Below are 17151 nucleotides of genomic sequence, written 5' to 3'. Positions count from 1 at the left end.
CTTTTTTAAGTACTCCCTGTCGAGTATTTTACTTTCTATTTGTTTGTCTCAAACAAGTTTTATCGTTTTTTTAGAATTGATTGTTTTCAATGTAATTGTCTTTTGGAATTTGGCCTCCGGGCCACGATCTGGGACAAACTAAAGAAAGTAATGAAATGAATGAATGAATTATCAGCAGCACATTTTGTGTTAATTTCAATCCCGTTGTGTTATACAATACAGTAGCCACGCAGTCGTAATCCAATTAACGGAAATCGAGATGGCCAATAACTACTGTGCAGGAAGCGTCCCATTCAATCGTGTGCCTCTAAAGGAAATAAAGGCATATCGATCGCATTCTTGGTCCAATTTATAGGCCAATTTGGAACTCCCATCAAAAGTCATTTAAAGACTGTGCAATATTTAGAACAAATCGTTAATTATCCCCGTAAAGGGGGTACGCAATTACTGTGAAGACGCCCCGTTTATAAACTACAGGCGACCGTGGATTTGGCAATAAAATAGGGACAGTAGTTATAAAGGCACTGATGGTGTGGATTTCACAAAGAGTTAAGACAAGTCTTATCTCGAGATTAGGACGAGTTACTCGTCTTAAAGGAACACGTTGCCTTGGATCGGTCGAGTTGGTCTATGAAAAGCGTTTGAAACCGTTTGTTATGAAATGCATATGGTTAGTAAGATGTTTTAAAAGTAGAATATAATGATCCACACAAGTATCACTCAAAATTGCACGGTTTTCATTTTACGTCGCGAACTAACACGGTCGGTCATTTATGGGAGTCAAATTTTTGACTCCCATAAATGGCCGACCTTGTTTGTCGACGAGGTGAAACGAAAACCACGCAATTTCGTGGCATATTTGTGTAGATTATTGTATTCTACTTTTACAACATCTTTCTAACCATACCGATTTTATAACAAACGGTTATAGAACGCTTTTCAAAGACCAACTTGACCGATCCAAGGCAACGTGTTCCTTTAACTTAGAACTAGCTTTTGAGTCTCCAAGGACTAGTCCTAAGTCCTTTGTGAATCGACCTCTGGACACCCCCTTTTATAGTGGCTTGCTCAAGGCCACAAGTGTCACGACTGAGACTCGAACCCTCACTCTGCTACAAGAAACACAAGAGCTTGACGAGTGCGAGTGACTCAGTCATTAAAGGCAGTGGACACTAAAAAATATTGGTAATTGTCAAAGACTAGCCTTCACAATTGGTGTATCTCAACATATGCATAAAATAACAAACCTGTGAAAATTTGAGCTCAATCGGTCGTCGAAGTTGCGAGATAATAATGAAAGAAAAATAACCCTTGTCACAAGAAGTTGTGTGCGTTTAGATGGTTGATTTCGAGACCTCAAGTTCTAAATCTGAGGTCTCGAAATCAAATTCGTTGAAAATTACTTCTATCTCGAATATTATGGCACTTTCTCACAATGCTTTAAACCATCAACCTCTCCCCATTACTCGTCACCAAACAAGGTTTTATGCTAATAATTATTTTGAGTAACTACCAATAGTGTCCACTGCCTTTAAACGCCAATCTATAAAACAAATCTTTTATTTTTACGCACAGGAAGTCAAGTGAGTTCACCTATGCCTCCACCCATGTACTCCACATAGACCTATATAATACGAAGCAACGGGGAGGAGTACAGTATTCATTTAAAAAGGTAGGAAGCTACACTAGCAGAACATACATTTTCTTATAGCAGAAATGAGCATGATACCAGTCACAAATTGTACACATAACATGGTAGTTTAGTTGGTAACCTTGTTCTTGTAAGCAACATTTGGTTGTGCTTAGCTATTTTTGTGCTTAAGCAGCTCTAAGAATATGGGCACAAACCCGTGCTCCGGACCACCAGCAACAGAAAAAGAGTATACTATACATTATAGTAAACTCATGGGTACAGCCATGCAATAAATCTCTCTTCAGAGCCAACACTCCATCAAAAGAGATTTATTATAGTTGTACCCTCAGGTTTGCTATTTAAAGTTATTCTTATTCTTCACACCATGCAGAGCTACAAACATCACTTAATTTCTAAAAGGTAACAATATAATCCGATATCCTTTTCCCTAATAGAAATAATTTTCTCTCGGGAGTCGGGCCTGCCACGTAACCATTTCAAATTGATACTTTCTTCTTAAGTATCACTCCCGGCTACAACAAATTACATGCGTTTTTTTCACTTAATAAAAAAATCTACTTGTGACTAGAAATATTTGACGAGACTTCAAAATAAATTAATGTTGGCTAATGCCAACGGAGCCAGCGTTTTGTATGCCCCCTCCCCTTTCTTCACGCTGCTCTCCAGCGTGAAGAACTGTGCCAGGTATTTATCCGCATCCCAAAATCCCCCACTGTGCCCCAGTTTCAGTGCATGTCTCCAACTGTGGAGTAGGATATAGGAGGATACATCCATCTCTCAATAGAACATCTGCTCCGTATGTTGGGATCAATAACCAGAAGTCGATTATAACATGGAGGGTTTACGTTCAGTCGTCTTCGAGACGCCTGGGCCCAATTTCATAGAGCTGCTAAGCACACAAATTTGCTTAGCATGAAATTCTTCATTGGTAAAAACAGGATTATCAACCAAATGTTCATTTGTTACATAATGCTTGTTACTGGTATTCAGCTGTTGTTTGCTCATCCTGAAAATCATGTGGAAATATGGTTGGTAATCCTGTTTTTATCGAGGCAGAGATTTCATGCTAAGTAAACTTTTTGTGCTTAGCAGCTCTATGAAATTGGAACGTGATGTTACTCTAGATCTATTTCGACGGGGCGGCAGGGGGTGGTGGCTTGCGACATGTACTTTGGCCTCGTAGAACCAGGAAATTAAATATTACTACGTGAAAAGATAATCAAGTTATTGCATCGACGATAATAATTACACAGGGGTTTTCATCAAAAGCATAACAGTATGTCAAAAGGCGTGATTAAGAGTAACTTTGTACTACATCCGTACCGTATGTACTGTAAAGGGGGTAACCATGTTTTAGTCCCATGAATGGGTGGAAACAGCCCCTGTAAAATAGTTGCTTGAAGCCCACGCCTTGAAGTGGCCTTCAGGCCTTGTGTGTCTGGCGACTTGCATAAACAAAACTATCCTGAAACTACAAATCTACAAACATACTGACAAGCTAAGGTTTGCAGTTTAAAGGCACTGGAAACTATTGGTAAAAATATTTGTTAACATAAAAAACTTATTTGGTAACGAGCAATTAGTATAAAACAATATGAGAAACGGTTCTGGTCTGTCCAATACTAACAGACATTGTGGTGTGGTTTATATGAACTGTACTTGTGGTTTTTTTTTTTAATGTGGTGCAACCCATAATGTTTTAAATGATTAATGAAAATGGTTCATAGACTAAATATAACACCTTTTAATATTGCCTGTATATGGGACGTAAAGCCTTTGGTCCCGTGTGTTGTGTTACGCACGTAAAAGAACCCAGTGCACAATATCGTAAATAGAAGGGGGTTTATCCTTGTATTCCTGGTTTCACTGGCTGCATGTTGTGCCACAGCACCTTGTAAATCATTACATGGTGCTATGTCAAGGAATAGGTCTCATAATTCAAACGTACCCCCCCCCCACATCTTGCAGGAAAATAAATCTCTATGTTGGAGTTTAGCGTCACTGTGCGCGCTATTTAAAAAGCATAATTTTTTAATAAAAGGCCCTCTGTTCCACCCTCGCCGGGTTGTTTTGCTGTTTGTTTATACGTGTTAACCCAAAGAGCACTCGTACTGTGCAGTTGTTTTTATTAAGTCTGCAAGTGTTTGTCAGCAGAGACAGTAAACACCTCTCAAAGTCCACCCCCTCCCTCCACAGCAAGACTAGAAAACTTGCGCAGTGTACTTTATCAAGAGCTGCACGTGAACATCCCTCTCTCTACAAATATGAATACTGTCGCCACAAAAAGAGTTTGCCCGACACGCCAGTGGAGTGCAGATTTGTCTAGCCATGTACTAATGCAGAAATACTATCCTGATGTTATCACAAAATCCATTCCTTTTTGTATATTTTTGTCTTCCTCAAAGCTCTTATAATCCGAGATCGTCTAGATTGCTGTAGTGTAATTATATGACATACTGATTGAAAGTTTCTTATTCAATGCGATTCAATTCAAAATAACTTACCAACCAGTAACTAATCTATAAAGTTTGTCCGTCAAACTTCCCTGTCCGTTTTTTCTCTCCTAAAAACTTCCTATAAATCTTGCTAAGAATCTGCGAAAAAAATGACGCGAAGGTCGTCAAGGTTGCTGTATTGTATTTATATAGCATATTGTTTAATAGTTTCTTATTCAATGTGATTCAAAAGTAACTTACCAACAGTTACTGGTCTAAAAAGTTTGTCCGTCAAATTTCCCTATCCGCTTTTTTCTCTCCTAAACACTTCCTATAAATCCTGCTTAGAATCTGCACAAAATGACGCTTAGATGGCAAGATTGCTGTATTGTATTTATATGAAATATTGTTTAATAGTTTCGTATTCAATGTGATTCAAAAGTAATTTACCAACCAGTTACTGGTCTATTAAGTTTGTCCGTCAAATTTCCTTATCCGTTGTTTTCTCCCCCAAAGCTCCAACAATCCTGCTTAAAGTATAGAATACTATACGCAAAATTGACGCCTAGGTTGTCAAGATTGTAGTATTTTAATATACGGCACATCCTGTTAGAAAAATAGTTTCTTATTCAATGTGATTTAAAGTAACTTGATTTTGGGGATTGAACAAAGAATTGGTGGAATCGAACCAACGACCTCCGGGTTAACGTGCCGCGCTCTACCAACTTAGCTTTATCCAGCCCTTTGTGGGCGTATACAGTAACCTAAGAACAGTAGTCAGTAACTGGGCTATAAAGTTTGTCCATCAAACGTCCTTATCCGTTTTGCTATACAGACATCACCATTCAATTTAATTCCCACCTCGAAATGTTTACATTCTGAGGTAATAATTTGTGTTTTATCCCCGCGGAAATGCGTAAAGCATCTCGTAAGACTGGTCGCTCTGCCGGGGACTGATGGAAACATTCAAGGGTAAAGTCCCCCCGTCTCAAATGTTCCAATTTCCGGAACGTATCCCCGTCCTCAAATTAAAAGGCTCCTCGTAATCCAGTCAATCAATGTGTGCGCCCACACGACCGAGCGATGATGGGTTTATCCGTTGCAAGGGTAGATCGTTAGTGTTGCCTTTAGGTGACTCTGGTAGTGCAACAACATAGCAGATTAAAGGCACAAATCAGTGAAGATGCCACTTGTAATCTAATATGTACTTCACAGGTCAGTCAAATCAATAAGCTTTGCCACGGTAGAGAGTGAAAGGTTTAGCACTACTTGTGATCCTTTTACAGGAAAATGGGAAAAGTTGTATTCGTACCATGTCAAGGTACACCATCAATTAATACCATTTTCAATAGTGGCTTCTTATATGCTGGTGTGCGCTATGCAGCTAATCAAACCAGGAACACCGGGGTGAACCCCTTGAGTCTCTTTTCGATAAGTGCAGTGGGTTCTTTTGCGTGCGTTACACAACACACGGGACCAATGGCTTTACGTCCCATCCGAAGGACGAAGCAACCATGGTTAAATGTCTTGCTTGAGGGCACATGTGTCACGACTGGGACTCGAACCGATACTCTCCTGATCAGAAACATCAGAGTTTGAGTCCGGTACTCTTAACCTCTAGGTCACGACACCCGATTTACGGATCGGCAAACCCTTTTGAAAGAAAAAACACGAAGTTGTGTACTTTCAGATGATTGATTTAGATACCTCATTCTAAATCTGAGCTCTCGAAATCAATTTCGTGGAAAGTTACCACTACGTTTCTTCAGAGGGAGCCGTTTCAAGTATTATACTATCAATCTCCCCCCATTACTTGTGTCCAAGTAAGGTTTTAGGCTAATAATTATTTTGAGTAATTACCAATAGTGTCCACTGCCTTTAAGTTCTAGTTCATTTAAATTGCAGTTTCATTTATACTACTAGGGTTGCACTTTGGAACTCGATTCAAATCGATCACGTTGGAGTCTTACTAAAAGAAGTGGTCACTGTTGACCAAAGTCTTGCAGTATTGACTCAACAAGTTTCTCAAATTATTTAGACAAATAGTAGACAAACAGATGGATTAGTTCTCCTTAAGGCACAGTTTGATGGAGAAATACAACACTAAGTAATCAATTGGATTGAACAACGTGTGGAAATCTGACCTAGCCTCTTGGTAATTGACAAAATCTCAAGGCGTCTCGTGTATAAATCATCCAACCACTTATTCTATTCCGAATCTCGGTTTACATCTTTTCAAAGTTCCTCCTTTTGAATTGGGAAATCCCCCTTCGGTGATAGGTTTTGTTATGAAGCGTTTTATATTTCCCTCTTCTAAAATGACCTTCAGAGCCTCAGGTTCCGAGTAGTAAAGTCAGGTTTTGTGGAACATGCTATTCACACGACACCAAGTAACTGGGGGTCCCGTGCTAAATTTTAGCAAGGTTGTAAAATGTAGCAATGTGTGACAAGATTTTGGAAAAGAACTTGAATAGTACAACAAAGTGTCGTTTCACACGAGGTACATTTTGTAACATTTAACAACATTGTTATAATTTAGCAATGGACCCTTGCTAAATTGTCCTCGTGTGAAAGGGGCTTAATCAGTTTTCACTGACTAAAACTGTTTTCCCCGTGTTCGCCCTCAGCACAACACTTTTCCTATGATCAAAACTTAGCTTCGTATATTTTGTATTTTTCTTTCCTTCATGCCAAGTGTATTCAATGTTTTGATCTTTTTAACTAGTCGATACACTCCCTCTATGCACATGTAGTGAGTGATCCTTTTACCCTAGGTTTGTGTCTTTAACGTCTTGTATATCGTGAGATAGGCTATAGGCCTTCCTTAAAACAAACAACGCTTGGCAATCTGACCTAGTTTCTTAATAATTGAAAAGGATTATTGGGCCTCCGTTGCGTGTATAAATGATCAAGCTACTTATTCCATTTTCAATCTCGATTTACAGTTTCCGTAGTTCAAATCTCATTTTGAAGTGGGAAATCCCCCTTTAAATTGGTCCCGGGTTGTGTATTGTTTGTGAAGGCCGGAGCAAGCTTTTAATAAAATTGGGTTTCAACGCATCCCTGCACTGCAAATTCTAGAAATCAATAATTATAGGCTCTTGTGTGAAAAACCCAATTACGCCAGCAACAGCAACAAGCACATAGGTTTTTTTCTAAGGCTTTTTCCCCTCTTGGTTTTACAAGCGTTTTAATATAAGTAACACCATAGCAGTTTGACACTGCTATAATTTTTTTACCCAATAACATTGTTTCAAGTTGTTGCGGTGTTATGTGTAAGAATATGCCTTTCATCTTTGAAAAGACCTCTTTGTCTTGTCGTCGTTTTGGCAAACCTGTCTCCTTGTGTGTACCCTTGTAGACAGTGACTTAAAGGCACTGGACACTATTGGTAATTACTCAAAATAATTGTTGGCATAACAACTTACTTGGTAATGAGCAATGGAGAGCTGTTGATAGTATCAAACATTGTGAGAAACGGCTTCCTCTAAAGTAAAAACAGTTTTTGCGAAAGAGTTATTGTCTCACTCAAGTATTAACATACATTGGGCCTGAAGCCTTTTACTGAAAGCACACACATTTGTGGGCTTTTTCCCCATTATTTTCTTGCAGCTTTGATGACCAATTGAGTTCAAATATTCACATGTTCGTTATTGTATTCACATATTAGTTGAGATACACCATGGATACACCAAGTTAGAATACCAGTCCTTGACAAATTAATACCAAAGGTGTCCATTAATACTCAAATGTGTTATTGATCCTAATTACAGTTACAGGGTGCGGCAATGACCGGCAATGACCGGCAATGACCGGCATTGACCGGCAGTAACGAGCAGCTTAAAGCGGGTTTAGTGCTGGGGCCAAGCCAAAGCGCTTCAGATAGAGGAGTCGCTGAGATTTCCAAGAAAACTTCTCATCAAACGTGACGCCATGTTTGAGCGAAACTTGGGTTATTTAAGGACCTTGGCTTTGGCTCCGGCTTAGATTTTATTCAAGTCGCATTCTAGTGTTAGAAGTCCCTTTGCATACAAGCCAACTTACTATCAAACAACCCGTAGCATACAGTACAATGCGTGCTCGCCGTCAAAATGTGGTCCCGAGAATGGGACAGGTTTGGGAATGCAGAGCATCACAAAACAGTAGTTTTCTGGGGTGGCACGGGATTGGGACTTGAGTCAAGTCTAGCTCCGGCTAGGACTCCAGGGCTCCGTCGTCAATTTCGGAGCAGTGTACACTGAAAACTTTCTCTTGTCAATTGACTAATAAAAATTAGTTATGCACACTGTCTTATTTTACTAATCAAAAATTAGTCATGCATAGGTAGTTTTGACTAATTATAATTAGTCATGGAAAAGTGTCTTATTTGACTAATTATTAAATTAATTAGTAACGCACTCAAATTAATTGGTAATGCAAGAAAATTAATTAGTATTGCAAGAATATTAATCAGTCACGCGACTGTTAAAGTTAGTCAGGATTACAAATTAATTCCCCTCACATAAGTCAAAACTACCTAGGCATGACTCTTTCAAACAAGTAAAATAAGACAGTGTGCATGACTAATTGTTAGTCGTTTGACTAGATACAGTTTGGACATTAACACATTATGTGTGCATTGCACACAAACGAAAGGCTTTCGTACAAACATCATGCAGTTATAACACGACACATGCCTATTGTTTTTGTGGTTGGCGTCCGTACACGTGCATTGTATACACGCAGCTAAACTAGCTCAACAAGCTTTTGTTACTCTTATGATTTGGCCGCTGCAGTCCCCGCCCCTTCTACCTTGACCGCCAATATCTCTCCACCCCCTCCCCCCGTCTTTCTCGTGCGCTCAAGCCAGTTAAAGGCAAAGGCATGCCTTTGGTTTTTGATACCATTCGAGTGTTTTAATCATGAATGTAGATGTATATACAAACCTATATACGTCTTATAAGTTTCATTTCAAAAGGAAGTTGCGTTTTTTGATATTATTATAGGGCCTAAAAATCACCGATAATCCGTAACGAATATGTCCAGGCATGAAGCATATTATTTATAAACTTCTCAGATTCATATGTTTGGCAGAAAAGTGTGTATTATTTAACATTTGCAACGATATGAAGACAAAATATACACTTTGTTTTTGGATCCGTTTGATTGTAACAAAATATAAATGTGGATAAAATGAAATACAATAAACTTAACCTCTGCAAATTGTCGTAATGACAAAACGCAATCTGAGAGACGTTTCAAGCAGAAACGTTTCTCAGATGTACACGTTTTTGAATCTTCCTCTCTTAAACCACATTCCTATGAAAGGAATACGAGATCGCTACACAACGCAACAAAGTTAATATCATGCGAGTATTGTCTGGGTACTTTTCCCCAATGTTAAAGATGCTTATTTCTATCGTCTTGCCCTTTCTCGATCAATGAATCTCAAAGCTGACTAAAACTAGTTGCCATGACATTTCGCGCTAATACTTGATACAAAGCAACAGCCACATGTACATTTTTCTGACAACCTATGCTGTATAGTAATAGCCCGAGTCCTTGTGCGTTTTGATTCAACACGCAGATATCTTCGCATTTCCATCCAGGATTATTTCCCTTTTACCTCTCGAACTTAAAGGGTCTGGTTAATTTTTGCAGGACAAAAAACACAATGTTCACAGCATAATTAATGCTGGTAGAAAGCTTCCTGTAAGATATTTCTTGCTGAGGTGCTGTAATTTTTGAGAAATAAATAAAACAAGTCGCGATAATAATTTTCGTCTCAAGAGACGAAAATTATTTTAGCATGTAAAACGTGTTTTCGTGACATTGTTTCAAAACTACAAAAAGTACAGCAAAAAAACTAGTAACCCGGTCAAAAACTACAGCACCCCAGCAAGTAATATGATAGGGGAAGCTTGATACTATCATTATCTTCAAACCGTGTAAGTTTAATGTAAATCTGTTGACATTGTGTGTTGTGTTTCAAAGAGCACCCAAATCCTTCAAAGGCTACTTGTATTAAAGCCATTATACACTTTCGGTAAACAGTATTATCCAAGGACAACACTTCGTGTATCACAACTTATATATATAAAATAATAAACCTGTGAAAATTTAGGCTCAATCGGTCATCGGAGTCGGGAGAAAATAACGGGAAAACCCACTTTTGTTTCCGCACGTTTCGCCGTGTCATGACATGTGTTTAGAAGAATCCGTAATTATCGCGTACGAGAATTGATATTGTTTTAATGTTTTCTCAAAAAGTGAAGCATTTCATGTACTAATATTTCAGGAGAAGTCTTTCACCATTACCTTCTGTAAACCCTGTAAATTATTTGTAAATCTGTGAACTTTTTTTCCCTTCTTTCTGTACCGTAAGTGTGTAAGGGCTTTAACAACAAGGTCCAGTGCCTTTAAACCCAGTTGATGATATTGTCCGGTTATTCATTTTTTGTTTTTCTGCATGTACATTAAAGTTCACAATTATTAAATTAGTTGACAACTAAAACATAATTACGCTGAATTACGGTGAAGGTTTTGCAGACGAGCGCATAAATCGAATGACAGTCTTCATGGCTGGAAAACCTCGAACGTCGTTTCAAGCTGTGATCATAAACTCACATAACCCTTTCGGTGACGTGATCGTAAATGAAAACTCGATTATTACATACGGTTAATTTGTTTTTCTATGATCTGGATGGAACACCTGTTCTACCCTTTAAGCTCGTGTGTGCCAATCCATATTTTAAGGAACATTACAGAATTGGTGAGAAACAAATCGTGAAGATCACAGATTTACATAAAACTTACACAGGCTTATGATGATGATAGTAGAAAACATCCCTTGAAATATTTCTATCTTAAATGCCATATTTGATAATGATGAGAAATACAAATAAAACTAATTTCCCGTTTGGATTTATCACTCAGTTAGCGTTTTTTTTTCCCTTCTTTTTAATCGATGTCATGCAAAAATGTGTATTAGGTTTGTCACTATTTTCTCATGACCAAGATGGCCGATCGATCTCAAACTTCTACAGGTTTGTGAGTTTATGTATATGGTGGATCACATAAAGTGCATACACTGCAAGCATTTGTTTTGTGAGGAAAATATGTTCCTTTAAAGACAGTGGACACTATTGGTAATTGTCAAAGACTAGTCTTAACAGTTGGTGTATCTCAACATATGCATAAAATAACAAACCTGTGAAAATTTGAGCTCAATCGGTCGTCGAAGTTGCGAGATAATAATGAAAGAAAAAACACCCCTGTCGCACAAAGGTCACACGAAGTTGTGTGCTTTCAGATGGTTGATTTCGAGACCTCAAATTCTAAACTTGAGGTCACGAAATCAAATTCGTGGAAAATTACTTCTTTCTCGAAAACTACGTCTTTTCAGAGGGAGCTGTTTCTCACAATGTTTTATACCATTAATTTCTCCCCATTACTTGTAATCAAGAAAGGTTTTATGATGATAATTATTTTGAGTAATTACCAATAGTGTCCACTGCCTTTAACCAAGTATGTGTGAGAAGAGTGTAGTGTTCATTCAGACCCTACGGGGAAGTACTATAGTAGCGGGAAATTATTGTGTAATAGTGTCACGTATTCATGTTGCCCCCTGAGGGGAAAACACACATTGAAGGGACAATACACATCGTAAATAACTTTACAAATATTTCAGTGTCACAAATCTTTGCATATAATTATTTTCGACATCGCAAGTATATCTTTGCAAATATTTGCAATGCTCAAATATATTTGCATATGTTGTTTTTCAATTAATATCGCAAACTATCTTTGTACATTTCTTTGCCAATATTTTTGATATCGCAACATAACTATACAAATATTTGCATGTATTACCGCAATATACCATTGCAAACATTTGCGATGCTCAAATATCTTTGCAAATGAACGCGAAATTGCCGCAAACATCTTGGCAAATATTTGTGCGGCGGTAAAAAAAAAAATATTTAAAAATAATAAAATGCAGATATCTTTGCAAATACTTGCGCTGTCACAAAAAAATATTACCGCCAATATCTTTGCAAACATTATTGCAGACCTTGCAAATATTTTCAAAATAATCGAAATTTGCGAAGTCGAAAATATCTTTGCAAATACCTGTGGTGTCATGTTGCTTTGTAGAGTCCCACATCAGGACAACCGTATACGTTTTCGTTGAACTATTATCTTTTATGCACATTGTGTGCTGTGCGTTCTGGGAAAATGCAGACCTCACATACAAATGTAACTTAAGTACGGCAATCAAATAATCTGAGAAAGTGGTATGGTAAGAGTCAACACTTCTGATGCAATAGTGTGCAACAAGTTTTAATTTAAGTGTCATGTAATCTATTTCACCCCATAGAGCCATCCATGTGTCATGAATACGGGATGATCCACGGTATTTCACGGCACGGAATTCGCATCACATCAGTTATGTACAGAAATACATGTGTCGCCAATCTTTTATTGGAAGAATGTAAAATGGTAAGTTTCTCTATATTATATTACTTTTTTTTTAACCCATATACACCGATGTGTGTTAGCACTGTATACTCAGTACTTTACATCTATGCCTGCATGTTATTTTCCCGTACTAATTGATGCTTACGGAGCTCTTGAGGTGCCATCCGACATGTTCAGATCCTGACAAAATTATCTCCGGATGACGACATCCTAAACGCAAATAAGTCGACAAACCGAGATAATTAGGTCTGGATGTCGACATCCTAAAAGTAGGATGTCGTCTTCGTGTGATAATTTATCTCGGGATGACGACATCCTAAAAGTAGGATCATAAATTCAGGCATCATCTTCAATTTAATTTTATGCAACAAGCAAACTTATAAATTTTCTGATTTTATTTCAAAGGGTAACATAAATGGTTGTTAGCAAACTGTTTACAACAACAACTACATGGTGTACGTGCACAATAATATTGTTAATGGCCTTAAGCCTTGACCTCACTATAGCTACGTGAGAAGAACTTAGATTAAATCAAGCATTCAGTTCAAAATAATAAAAGTTTGTTATCGCCACATCATATTCAGCGAACCATGAATCAAACAGTACACAGCTACATAATTCAAAGGAAATCTATAGAGACCAAACCGGCTCTTTTCAGAGCAACCACTCTCCTTCAAAAGAGTTTTTACCCATGGTTGTACCCGCAAGTTTACTGTTAATATTTATATTTATAGTTGCTCCTAAGAAAATCTATGTACTATGGAGTGTAATACAGCACACAATGGAACTGGAGTTTAAGAGAGACAATACCAAAAGTGCAATCATCAGCCGTTGAAGTTTTTGTTACATGGGCTGATGGTGATCAAAAGGATAAAAGTCTGTTGTCGATACAACCACCCACTTATATGCAACGGACCATGCTATGCACAAAATAAAATATTCAAAAGAATATCCATATATAGATTTGTCTGGTGCATAAAATGATGTCCCAGCCATGGGATTTTCGTGTGTTTTTGCTAGATTCCTCGCTCCCCAACCAAAGTGACTACAAAACGTCTCTAATGGATAACAATGGTATATTTCGACATGGTTTTTTCCAGGAAGAGTTGTGGGGCCCATTTTCTCTAGTATTATTTTTATCACACAACTAGTGTTCCCTTTTATGTTTTATTATGATGTTGGGTATTTTGTTTGTCTGTTTCATTTAAATATATGGATAAGTTTTATTTTACGCTAACTGTTTTGTGTTTGTTCTTCCTGTAAATTTGAATTGTTTTGCCGCTACATAAGATGACACCCACTAAAGTAGAATTGCTTACATTGCTTTCTTCGTTAGACAAGGTGGGGGGGGGGGGGGTCCGTACTCGTTAAGGTTTGCTTTTTATGGGCCCCTCCATCCCCTATATGTGTTTTGCATTGATTTCTAGTTTTTGTTTTCTATTATTGTACGATTGCATTTGCTTGTAATAAATTATTTGTTACCTTCTGTGTAGACTAAGCAAGTCTCGCGCGTATTTGAACTTGCGGGACCATTGTGTTCCAAACCTTATCGAGTTTTACGTGGGACATTTTGTTTCGTCCATTTTTTTTTTTAGTTTAACGTAGTTTATGACCATGAATATTACAAATATTGTTGGAAATGTAATACTAGTTAACAAAACATACAAAAGTGAAATCATTTCAACAACAAAATCATACTTTTGGGAAGTCGACTTCCCAGATAAATTATCACAGCAAGACGACATCCTACCTATAGGATGTCGGCATCCCGAGATATTTTATCACAGGAAGACGACATAATGCTTTTAGGATGTCGACTTCCCGACATAATTATCTCAGGATCTCAGCGTGTCAAATGGCACCTCCAGAGCTCCGTAGCGTTGCTCTTTACCAAGTAAGTTTTATGCTAGAGCAATTACCGATAGTGTCCAGTGGTTTTAAATCGTAACCAGTGTGCTCTTACCATCGTTAAAGGAACACGTTGCCTTGGATGGGTCGAGTTGGTCTTTGAAAAGCGTTTGTAACCGTTTTTTATAAAATGCATATGGGTAGAAAGATGTTGTAAAAGTAGAATACAATGATTCACACAAACATGCCTCGAAATTGCGTGGTTTTCCTTTTACCTCGTCGACTAACACGTCGGCCATTTATGGGGGTCAACATTTTGGCCGACCATGTTAGTTCGCACAGTAGAAGGAAAACCACGCAATTTCGAGGCAAACTTGTGTGGATCATTGTATTCTACTTTTAAAACATCTTTCCAACCATATGCATTTTATAAAAAACGGTTACAAACGCTTTTGTTTTGACCAACTCGTCCGATCCAAGGCAACGTGTTCCTTTAAACAACTTTGTCTTCTCAATATCTTTATACGCTGACATTATCACAGCAGTCATTAGTTTGATGTGAATACCTTACGTAAAACAGAACCGTGGTTAGAGTCTCACGTAGTGTACGGTGAGCGTGCTTTTACCAAATAGGTTTATACCGGTGATCTCAAACCACTCAAGATAACTAGAAAATGGACTAATGTCTCTACTTTGCATCATTTTCTGAACCACTACGATGTGGTGTTGAAAACCACGTACGTCTATCCTCCTGCAGCTTCCACATTCAGTCACTTCAACTTATTGCTTGCACGGAAATAACACATTATTGGTTCCTCGGTCTCACAGGGAGGATCACAGAAGATGAAGTTTCTTTTCCCGGGGGTCGAGAAAGCTTCATGATTAAAGGCATTGGACATGATTGGTAATTGTCAGAGACCAGTATTTTCACTTGGTGTATTCCCAACATATGCATCAAATAACAAACCTGTGAAAATTTGGGCTCATTGGTCATCAAAGTTGCAAGAGAATAATGAAATAATAAAAAACACCCTTGTTGCATAACTTCGTGTGCATTTAGATGCAAAATAAAATGCTTCAACTGAAGTCTTTTATTATTTGAGTGAGAAAATACCTCTTTCTTAAAAACTACGTTACTTTAGAGGGAGCCGTTTCCCACAATGCTTTATACTATCAACAGCTCTCCATTGCTCGTTACCGAGTTTGTATGCTATTTGATCTAAAAACCAATAGTGTTCGTTGCCTTTACAGCTTTTCACATGAATTTCATGACCAACATGTGTAACTGAATTTCATGACCAACACGTCTGACCACGGAGCCATAGTCTGACATACATTAACAGGTTAAATATTTTTCACGCGCAAAAAAATGCTCCAATACATTTTGGAAAAAAACACACCGAAACCACACGTGTGGACGTATGCAATTGAACACATATTCGTATGCAATAATCTCATGTAAATGACACAACCCGTGGTATCAAAGTCTAGGTGCAAGAACAAGATAAAGCAAGTCAATGAACTCTTTAAAACACGAAACCAGCGCGTGTGGACGTATGAAATAAAACACATTTTGATGTGCAATTATAATCTCGTGTAAAGAACACAACACGTAGGATCAAAGTGTAGGTGCAAAAAAGCAAGCAAGTTGAAGTCAATGAACTCTTCAACACCACAAAATAATGCTAAATGTCTTACACATATATATTGTTTTACTAAACCAGCGTCTGTAAGTATGAAAACGACGTAGAGGTGCAAAACAAGAGAATGGCAGTCAATGAACTCCTCAAAACCAAGGCTAAATGTTATATCATTACCTATTTGTAATGAGGCTCTAGAAAATTTGCAATTATAATCGCAAATTCCTTCACCAATTATTTTAGGTAATTGCTGCGAATGAAGTTGTGAGGCAGTTGCCTTTTGCCAGAAATGCTTGATGGGCAGTGGACACTATTGGTAATTATTTAAAAATAAGTATTAGCATAAAATCTTACTTGGTAACAAGTAATGGAGAGCTGTTGATAGGATACACCATTGTGAGAAACGGCTTCCTCTGAAGTAACGTAGTTTTCAAGAAAGAAGTAATGACGATCGGGGTTTTTTTTCTTTCATTATTATCTCGCAACTTCGACGACCAATTGAGTCTAAGTTTTCACAGGTTTGTCATTTTATGCATTATATGTTGAGATACACCAAGTGAGAAGACTGGTCTTTGACAATTACCAATAGTGTCCAGTGTCTTGAAACATTGCGAAAATTGGGGAAACATGGAAACACATTCCTCGAAATCTGTGCGTAAAATTTTGTGTTGGTGCACCTGCGACTTACACTTTTGTTGATTTAATACTGATGAGCTTTCCCGGGGCTTTTTCTACTATATAGCACGGAATGTTGCTCGAAGAGATGGATTTATCCACCATGTAACAACAAACCAATTTTAACTTAAATTTTTGATCCGTTAAAAGTGCGCGGTTGTTAATTTCAAACTCGGCAACTCATGTCCATATTTGTGTGGTCTTTAAAAACATCACACCTGACTTGAATCAAGTCAGGTGCGATGATTGATTTTAAAACATAAATGTGTCCCCAGCAACCCAAGTTTCAAAAAAGTATATTCGGATACGGTACATGTGTGGTTGGTCTTTAAACAACATACCTGACTTCGAAACTACACCGACTCTTTTCAGAGCTACCACTTCCGCAAAAGAGATTTACACATGGTTGTACCCGCAAGTTTACTACTTTATAGTTTTT

At 37.9% G+C, this 17151-nt stretch overlaps 2 protein-coding genes across 5 annotated transcripts in view; one reads left to right on the top strand and one right to left on the bottom strand.

The window, feature by feature from the left end:
* The window catches only part of LOC139935899 (aminoacyl tRNA synthase complex-interacting multifunctional protein 1-like), a 137525-nt gene that overhangs the window by 84430 nt on the left and 35944 nt on the right, over window positions 1-17151 (top strand). Inside the window, exons 6-7 of the mRNA XM_071930523.1 lie at window positions 1576-1672; window positions 12449-12570. The gene's annotated coding sequence lies outside the window, so the exon portion shown is untranslated. The remainder of the gene's footprint in view (window positions 1-1575; window positions 1673-12448; window positions 12571-17151) is intronic.
* Window positions 1-17151, bottom strand: part of LOC139935897 (gastrin-releasing peptide receptor-like) — a 57127-nt gene that overhangs the window by 39723 nt on the left and 253 nt on the right. The window lies entirely within an intron of this gene.

Source organism: Asterias amurensis, chromosome 4 (genome assembly GCF_032118995.1).
Source record: "Asterias amurensis chromosome 4, ASM3211899v1".
In the NCBI taxonomy this organism is placed as follows: domain Eukaryota; kingdom Metazoa; phylum Echinodermata; class Asteroidea; order Forcipulatida; family Asteriidae; genus Asterias; species Asterias amurensis.
Note: the sequence above shows the minus strand (reverse complement) of the source record. Positions and strands in the feature narration are given on the sequence as shown.